The sequence below is a fragment of the Triticum dicoccoides genome, chromosome 2B (assembly GCF_002162155.2).
Source record: "Triticum dicoccoides isolate Atlit2015 ecotype Zavitan chromosome 2B, WEW_v2.0, whole genome shotgun sequence".
NCBI classification, from domain to species: Eukaryota; Viridiplantae; Streptophyta; class Magnoliopsida; order Poales; family Poaceae; genus Triticum; species Triticum dicoccoides.
Genome location: NC_041383.1, coordinates 412,880,646 through 412,895,865, shown reverse-complemented (window position 1 = coordinate 412,895,865; position 15,220 = coordinate 412,880,646).

The window sequence follows — 15,220 nt, the reverse complement described above, 5'->3', positions numbered from 1 at the left end:
CAGCAGACGGCAAAGAGGAAGGCACGTCCTCAAATGAAAATAATGCCTCTTTGCACACAAAAGCATAGCAAACAGATTTGCTAAAATCTAGCTCATCAATATCAGATTTAGTGGCAAGTAAACATGCACTTTTCAATTTAATTTCGGAAGCAACAGTAGATGGTTTATTATTAAGCTTCATTTGTTGCTCAAATTCTTTTGCCACAATCTCATTTTCACTCTTATTCTTCTCCTGTTTTGCTTTATTAGCTCTATTAATATCATCTTTCAAGATGGAATCAGGAGTCATAGGAAGCAAAGTAATATTTTTATCCTTATGAACAAGAGTATACTGATTGTTTCTACCATGGTGGACAGAATTTTTATCAAATTGCCATGGTCGACCAAGTAATAAGGAACATGCTTGCATAGGTACCACATCACAATCAACATAATCAGCATATGTAGAGATACTAAAATGCACACGAACAGTATGTGTTACCTTAACCTTGCCGTTGTTGTTGAACCATTGGATGTAGTAAGGATGTGGGTGTGGTCTTGTGGTGAGAGATAGCTTCTCCACCATCTCCATGCTAGCCAAGTTGTTGCAGCTCCCTCCGTCTATGATAACGTGCACAGAACGTTCCTTCACAACTCCCTTTGTATGGAACAAATTATGCCTCTGATTTTGCTCAGCTTGTGTGACCTGGACACTCAAAAGATGTTGAGCAACTAAACATTCATACCTGTCAGCATCTTTAGGAGCCATGTATTGCGTCTCATGATCAGAATCCTATCCACCATGTTCTTCACGTGTAATAAGGGCCAAAGTCTCCTCATCATAGTCACTAGCGGACTCATACCCACCATCCTCAGTAGCAATCATCCCACGCTGAGATTTGCATTCTCGCGCATAATGACCTCTTCCCTTACAACGATGACAAATAATATCACTTGTGTGTCCTGTTGATGCCATGGAAGAAGAAGAGCTCTGTGTAGGCCCGACAGGTGCGCTCTTGGCAGATAGTGGTGGTTGTGCCTGCTTTCTTGTATCACGGCTGGAGGTGGCACTTGATGGAGGTGCTGGTGCAGCGGAAGTAGAAGATGCACCGGTGTCCATGAGGAAGGTCGACCTGCAGAAAAGTTAGTGCGCGCCATTGCTTGTCGATCCTGCACTTCACGTTCAGCTTTACAAGCAAGATGGAATAAACGAGTGATATTAGTATACTCCTTATACTCTAGAATGGTCTGAATCTCTCTATTTAATCCACCCATAAAACATGCAAGCATAGCTTCATTCTCCTCAACAATACCACATCTAATCATGCCAGTTTGTAATTCCTGATAATGTTCTTCTACAGAATATTTTCCTTGTCTTAAATGCTGCAATTTTTGAAGCAATTCACGTTGATAATATGGTGGAACCCAACGAGTACGCATAGCAGTTTTCAAAGCAGCCCAAGTAGCTGGAATAGGATATAATCTACAATGTTTAGACCACCATACACATGCAAAACTAGTGAAAGAACAAACAACAGCAGCAATCCGTCTCTCCTCGGGATATTGCAAACATGTAAAACATTGTTCAGTTTCTAACTCCCAAGTAAGATATATATCAGGAACATATCTACCCTCAAATGGTGGAATATTCAATTTCAGTTTAGGAATATGGTCATTATCTCGTACCTGAGGTGGTGGTGCAGGCCTACCACTGCGATCATATACCCGAGGTCGACCTGCTGGTGGTGGTGCTGGTGGCTGCACGTAGTTCTGATTTTGATCAACCTCATCCTCATAATCGCCCGCATACTCATCATCATCCTGGGTACCAGCAGCAGTAGTAGCAAGAGCCAAAGAAGCATCAACAACAGGTACAGTAGCACCAGAAGTTTGGCCATCCTCAAGAGGAACACGCTTCGCTCGTCCATACTAATTCGGAAGGGGGCGTTGTTGTTGTCGTTGCAGAGGTGCGATAGGTGCATCCGGCGGTGGTTGTGGAAAACGCACGAGCAATTCATAAACTTGTTATCAAGCTTTGTTTTGAACGTCTTCTCAATGCCATCTATCTTCTCCATGGCCTCTTCAAATCTGTTTAGCACATCTTGCACATGTCCACTCATCATTTGCTGAAATTTATCATGTAGTTGTTTGTTCGTCAGGTTCTCCCAATCAGTCTCATCGGCTTGTGATCCTGCCATGGTTAGCAGCAAATAGAAACACACAAGAATATGATCCTACAGACTACTAAGAAGTGGTGGTGGTGTATCACAAACCCGTCAAGCAAATCTCAAATTCTTACCAGTTCTTACCCAGCAGCAGGAGGTGATCGGCAACCGTTGTAGTCAAAACTCTCAAAGCTTGGATAAAGCGATTACCAGGGAGAGTCCAATGCACGACGTAGATGTATGTGGAGCTGGGAAGACTTATAATATGGTAGCAAAAAGGGTCAGCAATAATCAATTCAGAGATGCAAAGTTGAATAAACGCTCAACGACGGTACTATGCTGGTCCTAGGCTAGACTGTGCTAGAGACGCGAGCCTAGAACACTAACAAAATCACGGCGCTGCACGTAAACAAGGGAAAAGTACACTCTGGATTTTTTTTCGTTCTATTTTTTTGGCGCACTGTTTTTTTTTGCGCTGCTCTTTTTTTTGCAAAAAATCACTATAATGGCGAGTGTCTCAAAACTCTTCCCAGGTCAAACTGACAGGATGGGCACAAAATTTTTTTGACATTTTTTTTCAGAAATCAGGGCAGCAACGACGAAAAAGTGCGACAAAAAATCACTATGATGGCGAATGTCTCAAAACACTCCCTGGGACCTAAAATTAGGATAGGGAAAAAATATTTTCGGTCGCCGAAATTTTGGCCTAAAAACTGCCCGGGGGTCTCCAGACTCTTTTTTTTTCCGAAACCTACTCAGGCAAGGAAACACGAATCGGAAATTAGATGGATCTCGGAAACAAACCTAATACGAAAAGAACTCGGATTGGTGGTGGATATATGGTGGTAGGATATGGCAGCGGTGGTCGTATATGATAGCGATGGTGGTATATGGATATGGATCGGTGGTATATAGCAGCGTTGGTGGGATATGGCAGCGGTGGTGGTATATGGCAACAGTGGTGGTATAAGGCATCATTGGTGGGATATGGCATCGTTGGTGGCATATGGCAACAGCGATGAAGATGGTGCGGCAGCGGCGTGACAAACTGTGACAGAACTCAAAACTCTAAAGGACTAGACGCTAAGACCAGCAACTAGACATGACGATGCAACCACAAATTAAACAAAGCAAAACCCTAAAAAGGTTATGCAAAGGCTCAGATTGGTTCGGATATGATGAACTAACCCTAAGTTTTTTGTGTGTGGCTTTTTCGTGGACTGTAGGCATGAAGAATAGACTCAATCTAAACTACGAAAAACTGTTAAATCTCACCGAGCAACCTGGAAATCTGATACCACTTGAGAGAGGCAAAGGTGCCCCGTCTTACGATGGGATGATGGATATCGCTTTGGTGGAAGTCGACTTTGATGATCCAACTATGAACGTGCGAGGACATCGCGCCTTAGCAATCGCTAAACCAACTTCGAGAGGTTATTAACCACGCCGGAGCACAATCAACCTGACCACGAGGGTCTGTTTCCCGCGAGCAAACGAACAACAACCAAGAAACTGAGATTGCAATCTGGATATTGTGAATATAAGATGAAAGCTTTATTGATCAAGGTGGGGGTTCTATGACGCCTTTGTCTGGTCGTTGAACACAAACAAAGTACGCAAAGTTGCAGCTATGGCGAACTTTAATCTAAACAAAACCCGAAGTCTAAATGACACCCTAAGGGATGTATATATGGAGGAAGAGGGGGGAATTTCGTGGCCCTTGAGGGAGGGGTCCGAAACCAACCCTAACTCTTGTTTCCCCACACATACAGACTCTAAAAATGGCCTATAATCGAGTATTTTGAAATTACATGGGCCTGGCCCAATAATAAGGTGACGCAACACCTAAAATAGCCTCTGGACGAAAATTATGAAGTAGCATCTTGTATATTTCGTCCAAGGCTTCATGCACTCATTATGGTGGCTTCCATGTCCTGAAATCATCACTTGTAACTCCGTTCTTGTTCCCCTTGCGCATGCCATCATCTCCATGCTTGTTCTTGTTCCAATGTTCATCCTTCTCAAAGCTAGGCCCTTCATTTGTAAGCAAAACAAATGTATCCAATTTAGGTAGCATCATATTCTCATGAACATTAAAATCATTACCAAGAAACGAAAGTACCTGGTAATTTAATTGGCGTGCGCGAGCTCTAGTAGTTGGTCCAGTATGTATAGCAGCAGGGGTTGTGGGTGTAACGATGGTATTGATGTCCTCATCACTAAGCCAACTCCGAAGAAAATAGGTATTCTATTCCTCGGTCCTGAAGATATGCAAGAGGTAAAGAAATCCATGAAAGAAAAATGTATTAAAGCTGAAGATGTTAAGAATTTACCACCTATTGAAGAAATACATGGTCTTGATAACCCGACACAGGTAGTAGAGGTAAATTCTCTCTATAGATTTGATGAGGGTGATATTCCTCACAATAAGTCTGCTAGTCAATGCTTGGATGAATTTGATAACTTTATCGTCAAACAAGAAAATTTCAATGCTTATGTTAGTATAAAATTGAAACGAAATGCTTATATGCTTGAACGCTTGGTGATTATATGTGTAGAACTGTTAATGATCTCAAGTTTGTTAGTAAACATGCTTCTATGGTAAAAACTCAAGTAGAACAAGTTCAAAGCACAAAATGATTTGATCAGTGAGATGAATAATAAAATGAATGATAATGCTGTTATAGTTATGACCAGAGGTGGTAAAATGACCCAGGCACCTTTGTATCCAGAAGGTCATCCTAAAAGAATTCAGCAAGGTTCTCAGAGAATTAATACTGATGCACCTAGTCCTCCTAGTAATAAAAAGAAAAAGAAAAGTGACAGGACTTTGCATGCTTCTAGTGAACCTGTTTTTTTTTTGACCTTGAAGACTGCAGGGCTTGCCCCCACAGCAATTTATTAAAGAAAAAGAGCAGCACTACAAGGTTTCCTCAAGATGAGGAAAGAAAGAAAGAAACCAGAAAAGGAAGCTACAAAAAGCTAAAGAAAGCTATACAAAGAGAGGTGGGAGGATACTATACCTAATAATTATAGCAATTACACATAAAGGACCTCCTCAAGGAGGTAGGAAATCAATCCACTTAAGCAATGCATCTCTATATTTCCTTTTGATTCTATGGGAAAGAAGAGATAGGTCATGAATGAAGCCATTCCTCCAAGCCCTGAAAGAAGGTCGAATGTTTCTGAAAGCTCTGTCATTCTTGACTTTCCAAATATTCCACCAAGCAATGAAGACCACTTCCCCAAAGAAAGGTTTGTTGAAATCCTTTCTGGCGTGCCTAGCAATTTCAACCATATCATCACAATCCTTCCAAACAATTTGCAGATAATTCCACACACGCACACTGAAATTGCATTGGAAAAAAGATGGTTTCTGTCCTCAGTTGTCCCAGTTGGACAGAGAATGCATTCAGGCCCATCATTAATCTTCCAATGCCTCCGTTGGATCATGTCCTTGGTATTAACCCTGTCCATTATGACTAACCAGGCAAATTTTTTGATCGACATGGTGCAACAGCTCTTCCAAACCCATCCCAAAATTGGATTTGTTATCACTGGCTGATAAGCTAAATCATAAAACTTCTTTGCAGTATAATCAGACTTCTTACCATGCCTCCATCTCCAAGAATCAGGGCAGTTAGTGTCCAATTGGAAAGATCCCATCAAGGACGAGATCTGCTAGAGATCATTGAAGGCTTGCTCAGACAAAGGCAGAAAAAATAGGTCCTAGAAATTATTGGCCTGAAAGACCTCCCTGACTGAGCGGTTTTTGTGGAGGCAAAAGGAAAACAGCCTTGGAAAACGATCTTGAAGAGGGATGCAACTGCCCCCAATTTGCCAATGGTCAGGCCAAAACAATACCGTGTCTCCACTATGAACATCAACACAGGTAACTGCTCTGAATTTATCCATTAATTTGCACACATCTCTCCACCAAAATTATCCACATAGTGTAGTGTCATGAGGGACCATTTGGAAGTAGTAAGAATCCCAAACCAATTGAACCAATGGCACATCCATAAGAAGAGCTTCATTTTGCAAACCAAGGTTTAAGATTCCAAGACCACCCTTGGATTTAGGTCTGCAAACAAGAGGCCAAGCAGCCAGGGAGTGGCCCTTCTCCTGACCATATTTTCTCCACAAACACTGCCTCTGAATCCTTTCCAACTGCTTCAGAATACCCAGAGGAATTGACAAACTGCAAAGGAAAAAGATGGCAAGGAAGAAATAACAGAGTTCACCAATTGTAATCTGCTCCCTTGAGGCAAAAACCAAGAACTAGCTGTCAGCCTTCTCTCCATGCAGTCCACCAGAGGAAGAAGGTCCACAATTTTGGGTCTGGTAGTACCCACTGGCAGGCCCAAATATGTAAAATGCATTGTGCCTAATTTACAACCACAAAAGCAGCTAGGTCTGAAGCATCAACATCATTCACATTAATAGGATACATGGAAGATTTGTGAAAGTTGATCTGGAGCCTAGTTGCTTTTGAGAAAGAACAAAGCACTGACTTTAGTGACTCTAATTGCCCTCTTTCAGCATACTGAACAACAGGGAAATCCGGATCATGTGTTAGCAAAGGCCTACATAAAAAACCCAACTGTAGTTGATCATTAATCAGAGTCTGCAAAAGATCTGCAGCAATAACAAAAAGCAAAGGAGAAATAGGGTCTCCTTGCTTAACTCCACACTTGCATTTAAAATGGTTGCCAGACACACCATTAAGCAGAACAGAGTAAGTTCCAGAGGACAACAACTGTTTAATCCATGTGATCCAAGTATTATCAAATCCTTTTGCTACAAGAATCCTTAGAATTGACTCATGCTGGATAGAGTCAAAGGCCTTTTCAAAGTCCAACTTAAGCAAAACGATTGGTTTCTTAGACTGATTACACTAATGAATATACTCAAAAGTCCAAGCAAGACAATCTTGGATTGTTCTTGATTTGATGAAACCATACTGGTTTTTATGCACACATTTGGTGATCTCCTCTTGAAATCTGTTAGCAGCCAGCTTTGTGAGAAATTTTAGCCCTACACTAATGAGGGAAATAGGCCTAAAATCTCCCACACTCTCAGGAGTCTATTTCTTTGGGATCAATGTAATGAAGGCATCATTAAGATTCTCTAGCTGAGCCTTTCCAGCATGAAAGTCATTAACCAGCCTAATGAAATCAGCATAAATGATGTGCCAACACTTTTTTAAGAAAAGACCATTGAAACCATCAGGACCAGGAGCCATGTCAATTGGCATTTCCTTAATAACCTTCTCAATTTCCTTCAGATCAAAAGGTTTGGTGAGCACATCCAAGCCTTGGACTCTTGGGATTGAAGACATGATATCATGTTCTAAAGTTATGGGCAAAACAGTACACATTCTACTTTTGAAGGAAACTAAGAATTCCTTGGCCATTTCCTCGTGATCAGAAGTTACAGAACCATCAGACAACAACAGGCTAGCAATAGAATTCTTTCTATATCTCTCAGTTGCCATGGCCTGAAAAAACTTGGAATTTTCCTCTCGCACTTTGATATATCTGATGGTACATCTCTTTCTCTAGTATAAATATTGCATGTGCAGAAGATGCTCATGGTGCATTTTAGTTGCCCCCAGGACTGGAGAGAGGTCTCATGTCCTCAAGATTATCTAACCAAAGAATCAGCTAGTTGCACTTTTCAATTAACCTTTTGATATGGGATAAACCTTTTTGCCATTTTTTTAACACAAACCGCAAAGCCTTCAGTTTGTCAACAATAATTGCTGCAATATGAGCCTTGCGAGATGGACGAGCCCAAACTTCCTGCACACAATCCATAAAACCTGGCTGATGAACCCAATAATTTTCAAACCTAAAAATGTGTGCCTTTGGTATAGTTGTACTGATGGAAATTAAACATGGCACATGATCAGACGCAGTTTTCGCAAGGGGAGTCACTTGTGTCATGGGGTACAAGCTAATCCAACTGGCAAAGGTAAAAGCCTAGTGCAGTTGTTCCAGAAGAGGCGTGTCCTGCATGTTAGACCAAGTAAATCTTCTGCCTTTTAATGGAAGCTCCAACAGACCAAGGTGGCCGATAATTTCATTAAAAATAAACATATCATTGATATCGCCACCAGGGAGATTCCTATTGTCAATGGACCGAATAAAGTTAAAATCCCCCATCAACATCCATTTCTGATCCGGGTCAATTGTCAAATTATATAGCCATGCAACAAACTCATCCCTTAATTCACCTTGACAAGGGCCATAAACATTAACAAGAAAACATTGCTCATTATTATGCACTGAAGTGAACTGCATGACAATGGCATATGGCTTCGCCTCCAGCAGTATACCCTGAAACATGTCAGAGCGCCACAAAGTTAAAAGTCCCCTAGAAGCACCTCTCGAGGGAGACTCAACAAATTGATCAAAACCAGAAGGACAGATACTTTTGACAGATGCATGTGAGTACGAAGAAAGCTTAGTTTCCTGAAGACAAACCACAACACATTGGCTGTCAGTCACTTTCTCCCTGAATGAACGCTGTCGAGTATCAGAATTCAGACCGCATACATTCCAGTACAAAACTCTCCAACTACATGTTGTCACACGATTCATTACCAATCAAAGAGTATAAAGCAATATCAGCATGACACACAATGTCATACAACCCAAAAGATAACAATATTTAGTACCGCAGAGTGCAATATCCATAACAGGACCCAGTTTAACAGTAAAAAAAGCAAGCATAACAGGCACTCCAGGCCTCAACAGAGTATCTAGCAGATGCATTAAACCGAAGACGAAGAAGAAGAATCCTTGGGATGAGCCATAAGCTTGTCCACCGATAAGAGGGCAGGATCAATCTCCAGTTCAGCGCCCACAGCCTGCAAAATGTGGATTGGAGTATGCGGTGGCGCAGCAGGCTGGGTGCATTCAGGGAGACCTGCAGAAGTGGGCTGGGCCTTGTTCTCCATGGGCTTGGAACGGGGACGCTTCTTCATTGGCTGTAGGGAGAGCTGCTCGAAAACCACATTTTTGAATCCATCTAACTTTGTCGCGCTTCTAGTGCAACGTCTGAGTGACGTGTCCACAACAAGAGCCAGCACCTTTTTCCTTCCTCTCTGCTTTCTCCCGATTGCTTGCTTTTCCACTGAGAAAACTACAGGTGATGAAGAATCAGCAGAGGCTAAATCAATAGGATCAACAGGCACAACCTCCTCATCTGCAACATGATCAGAGTTCACAAGCAGCTCCTCAAATAAAGCTCTGGCCACTTGGCGCTTTACCACCAAAGATCTTCTCAATGGAGCGGCAATGGGCAAAGCAGCCACCAACAGAGACATCATCCTGGATTCATCAAAAGCAATTGATCAAGAGCGCTTGGAGTAGATGATAGAGCCCATTGGCATGATAAAAATAGACTTAGGCACCTCCTTCACGGAAAAATCAAACATGAGGTTCTGAAACGACCTCTTCCAAATCATCTCCGGGGGGAGAGGAGGACCTGCCACAATGCGTGCCATTCCAATAAAGATCTCATGGTGCTGGATAACAGGCGGCTGGTAAGGCACAATTGCCAGCAGATTCTCCAATAGAACATGTTGCTGCAGAGGCTATAGTTGCTGATCAAGGAGAGGATCATCATGTTGTTGCAAATCATTGTCCTGCACTTGCAGATCCATAGAAACCAATCCTTCTGGTTGATCAATCACAATAGAGACCTGATCTTGCTCTGTAACAGCCAGCTGTGGAGGCTGCTCAACCTCAGCATCCTCTCCCCACACAACATTGCCCCAACCATGAACAGCATCATCCATAGGTGGGGGAGGAGGAACAACAGGAGCATCATTCCAACCCAGCATTGGGAATGGCGGTAGAACAAAAGGCAGGTTATCCGGCACCAGATTGCCAAGCAGCGGGTGAGGGTTCCCGTCCAAAGGCATCGGGTCTTCATCATTGAGCATTTGATCTGCAAAGTCCACACCCAAAACATAACAGGCCGCAGTCCAGGAAACTTGAGCACCTCCCAACTCCGCATAATCACCAAAAACCACATCCCGTGGAACCAAAGGTGTATTTGGAAAGCTAGCTTCAGCCAGAGTTCTAACCAGATATGGATCCTCACTATCCCAAGAAATAAACTTGCCAAAAGTGCCTACGGCCTGTGAGATGAACTCTGGAGTGCGGTAATCAAGAGGAATTCCAATGAACATTAACCAGCCCTTGCGGAAACCATGTGCCCCCTTGAAATTTCCCCCCTCATCATGCTTCATAAATCTAAGAAATCGATCATTGCCCAACGGAAAAGGTGCATGCTGAATCAAGGTGTATTTGACTGACGGATCCCTCACTTGGAACAGACCAACCCCATGAAACCACGGCTGAGCAGAGCGAACTAAGATACCTTTGTCTTGCAGAAACTGGATGACTTCCTCCCGCATCAGCCCGAGCGGCCCCTTGGGCGCAGGCATCACCTCCGCGACCATGTAGTCCTCATGGCGTCGGGGCGGACGAGCAGCCGATGTGAAGAAGGTGCGGGGAAGGCGACGATCACCGCCGTCGATGATGTGGTGCCAGCAGGCACAAAGCGCTGAGGATCGAGCTCCTAGTTCGCCATGGAAGAGCACGAAGCTTGTCTGGGGTTTTCTTTGGGTTGGGGAGATGGGAGATGCAATGTGGGCAGCAGCGATGGGACTGGACAGTCTATCCCAATAACTCCGGCTCCCTTCCCATGACAAGCAGCAGATTCTGAAAATATCATATTTTGTTGCACCGAAATTGGCCTCCAAATCAATCCATTGGAGTGCACAAAATCATTACAGTCCTGTCTAGAGTGACCCGGACGGGAGCAAGCCATATAGAGCACTCGCATTCCACAAGCCACAGACAAGTGGCCCCTCTGTGAGCAAACAGTGCAGGTAACAACACGGTCCACCATGTCATCGACCATAGCCTCAAATTGCCTCGCAGCCTCTTGCGGGGATGGGATATGTTGACCATTATCCAAATGGCTCGACCCAGAAGGGCTGGAAGGTCCAAAAGCAATTGGGTTATGCAGCTCAAGTGGGCCAGAGGCCTGTTGGACCTCCAAAGAAGATGGGCCAGAATCTTGGCTAAAGGTTTGAAAAGAAGGTAATCCCGCCTCCACAAACTGTGCGGGAGAAATCCCAGCATGCACGGGAGACAGTTCCGCAGAAACCGGATCAGTCACCGACGCATGGATCGCCGACCGGCTCAATTCCGGCAATGGAGTAACCATACCAAACACAATTGGTGGACGAGCCACCATCCAAAGCAATTCCGTGGCAGGAGACTGTCGAATAACAACACGCTCTTGAGTAGGGAGAACATATCCCACATCACTAACAATATCAATGCAATTTTGTGTGGCCGGATATCTATATCCCTTGCAAGCAGAGTATCGTTCAAACTTGGCAAAAGAAAGTTTCTTCTTAGCAGATGCCGCAGACTTAAGAGCAGATCTAATGGGAGGTTTATGCATAGCCAACAACCCTAAACATGATCGACGCTTAGTAGGACTAACTAGAATCCACTCAGCATCACATTCTTTCCTCCAGATCCCGAGCTCTCTAATCCAATTAGGGCCCCCATTACCCCACAAATGAAAATAGCACTTGAACAAATCACAAGCAAAAGAACGAAGGTCCATAATAATAAAACCAACTTGCTTGCAAGAAACATGAAGGGAATAAATCTTGTCCTTGATGTGATCCACAAGAAGATCAATTGTTGAACCCCCAAGAGCAGCTTCCAAAGCCGCCGCCACAGAATCGTCTGATAGACGAAAAGAATGATAGCTAAAGGAGACAATCAATTTGAAAGGCCTCCCTCGCCCCAAAGGATGAACCGTGTGCCCAATTGAATTGAAAACCTCATCGGAAAAAACCCTACCCTTGGAGAAATCCAAGCCAAGGGTAGATCCACCAGAAGAACCCATAGAATATGGGTATTGCCTTGATCCAGAGAAGACGCCAGAGTAGCTGGCCAGAGTGGATCCACAGATTAGTGGAGGATGAAGGAGATCGCCGGGCGCCGTCGGTGGTGGTGGGAGCGCCATTCTCCTTCGACCCAAATGATATTTCTATTTCTGATGTTAAAACACAATCTAGTGATGAACATGAACCTAGTGATAATGCTAATGATGATGTTCATGTTGATGCTCAACCTAGTAATGATAATGTTGTGGAGATAGAACCTACTGTTGATCATGATAACCCACAACGTAAGAATAGAAGATATGATAAGAGAGACTTCATTGCTAGGAAACATGGTAAAGAAAGAGAACCATGGGTTTAGAAACCAATGCCCTTTCCTCCTAAACCATCTAGGAAAAAGGATGATGAGGAATTTGAGCGCTTTGTTGAATTGCTTAGACCTATCTTTTTGTGCTTGCATTTGACTGATATTTTGAAATTGTCTCCTTATGCTAAGTATATGAAAGAAATTGTTATAAATAAAAGAAAGATACCAGAGCTGAAATTTCCACCACGCTTGATAATTATACATTTAAGGGTGGAATACCAAAGAAACTAGGAGATCCAGGAATACCAACTATACCATGCTCCATTAAAATAAACAATGTTAAAACTGTTTTATGTGATTTGGGAGTCGGTGTTAGTGTTATGCCTTTCTCTTTGTATCATAGACTCAATTTGAATAAGTTGACACCTACTGAAATCTCTTTGTAAATGGCTGATAAAGCAACTGCTATACCCATCAGTATTTGTGAGGATGTGCATGTTGTGGTTGCAAACGTTACTATCTTAACGAATTTTGTTATTCTTGATATTCCCGAGGACGACAGTATGTCGATCATCGTTGGTAGACCCTTTTTCAATACTACAGGGGTTGTTATTGATTGCAACAAGGGCAATGTCACTTTTCATGTTAATGGTAATGAGCATAAGGTACACTTTTCGAAGAAACAACCTCAAGTTAATAGCATCAATTCTATTGGAAAAATTTCAACAATTGCTATTGGAGGTTTCGAATTCTCTATTCCTACTGTCAAAAAGAAATATGGTATTCTTATTGTTGGGGACATGCATATCCCCGTTGAGGTAACCTAGTGTTATACGAAGATTCTCCGGTTTCATGTCATTTGGAAGAAGTTTGTTAATAAGACTTGATCAATCTTATTAATGAATTCCTTTTGAGGGGCATGAGATGGATGAATTTAGTAAACACAACCTTCTGTACCCACCTTTTACTTTCTGTTATTTAGAATAAATAAAGCAAAAATACTATTATTTCCCTATTTTCTAAATTATCCGCGTAATAAAAAATGACCAGAAAATAAAAGTTCTCTAAATATCCTGGAAATTTAGTATGATTTTTTCTGGAATATATAAGAATTTTTGGCACTAAAAACACAGTAGGGGGGGTGCACCAGCGGGCCACAAGCCCACAGGGCACGCCCACCCCCTGGGCGCGCCTACAGGGCTTGAGGGTCCCCCTCACTTATTCCAGCACCCATTCACTTCGTCTTCCTCCAGAAAAAATCCCACCATTGCTCAAACCCGTGTCCTTGCTCATTTTGCTACCATTTTCAATCTCCTTGCTCGGGGCTTTGCTTCCGAAACTGTTTCAGGGATATGTCCATCAGTATGTGACTCCTCCAATGATCCAATTAGTTTTTGTTATAGTGCTTTATATATTTCAAACTTTTACTGTTGTGGTGACCTTTTTCTTGAGCTTGCATGTCAAATTTATATGGTCCAAAGTAGTTTTGATGCATGATATAGCCTCTAGGCACTTGTGGGAGTAGTTACTAACAATCTTGTTGAATTTTGTTCACTTTTATTTTGAGTCACTATTTTTTTAGAAATTTCCAAAGAAAAGAAAAAAAACATGAGGATGTGGTTAAGGGGTTCTTCAAGCCGGAATTCAGAGGGAAATGAGAATGAGGAGAAGAAGAAGCCCAAGTACAACCTTCCTCGCGCGACGAAGGTTCGACCATGTGAAGCCAAGTGATATGTTCTTGAGGGAGGCCGGGATTTATGATGATTTCTATTATCCGGCGGAGAATGCCGGCATCGATGCCTCCCTCCAAGATAAGTGTGCAATACCTCCTACTCACTAATACCTTCGTGCAAAATTTTCACTTTCACTATAGGAAGGATCCTCCCATGGTAGAATTTCACTTGTATGATGTGCCTAAGCGAATGACACTCTATGATAATTGCGATGTTTGCAAATTACCTTATGATGGCAGCGTCAGTGAGCCACGTCCTAGAGATGTGGAGGACTTTATTGCTGAAACAACTATGGGAGAAGAAAGAGGGGTGTCAGAAGCGAGAGTGGCTAGCTTACATTTTCCTATTTTATGCTATTACTTATTATTTGTCGGGATATGTTTGATTGGTCGTGGGGAGAGTGGAGGCCTCAATGCCCCTGATCTTGCCATTTTGTGTCATGCTCTACATGCTGATAGAAATTTTAGTTTGGGCGCTATTGTTGCTCGATGGTTAAACACTAACCGTTCGAAGGGGGCTATCCTTGGAGGTATCTATGCCTCCCTCCTTGCTAAACATTTTGAGATACCCATTAGGCTTGATGATGAGGAGGAGATGTTGTTACCCACTAATTATTTAGACTATAAAAGTATGGCAGCACACGATTTTATTAAGAAAGATGATGACAAACGACTCCTCTACAACCTAGTCTTTAGTCAGGGTACTTGTGAGACTATTGTTCCGCATGCACCTTCTTTGTTCGATATTTATTCAGGAGGTACACTATTAGGCCAGAGGACATCTATAGATTTTGGGGTCTTCCACAACCCCCAGCACCTGAGCCAGCACTAGTTCTTGATCCGTATCAGGAGCCTGTTTATCAGTGGGAGCCACAGGAGGTCGCCAACTGATAACCCACAAGTGTAGGGGATAATTGTAGCCTCTTTTGATAAGTAAGAGTGTCGAACCCAATGAGGAGCTAAAGGTAGAACAAATACTCTCTCAAGTCCTATCTGCCAGTGATACGACTCTACGCACACTTAGTGTTCGCTTTACCTAGAACAAGTATGAAACTAGAAGTACTTTGTAGGTGTGATAGGATAGGTTTGCA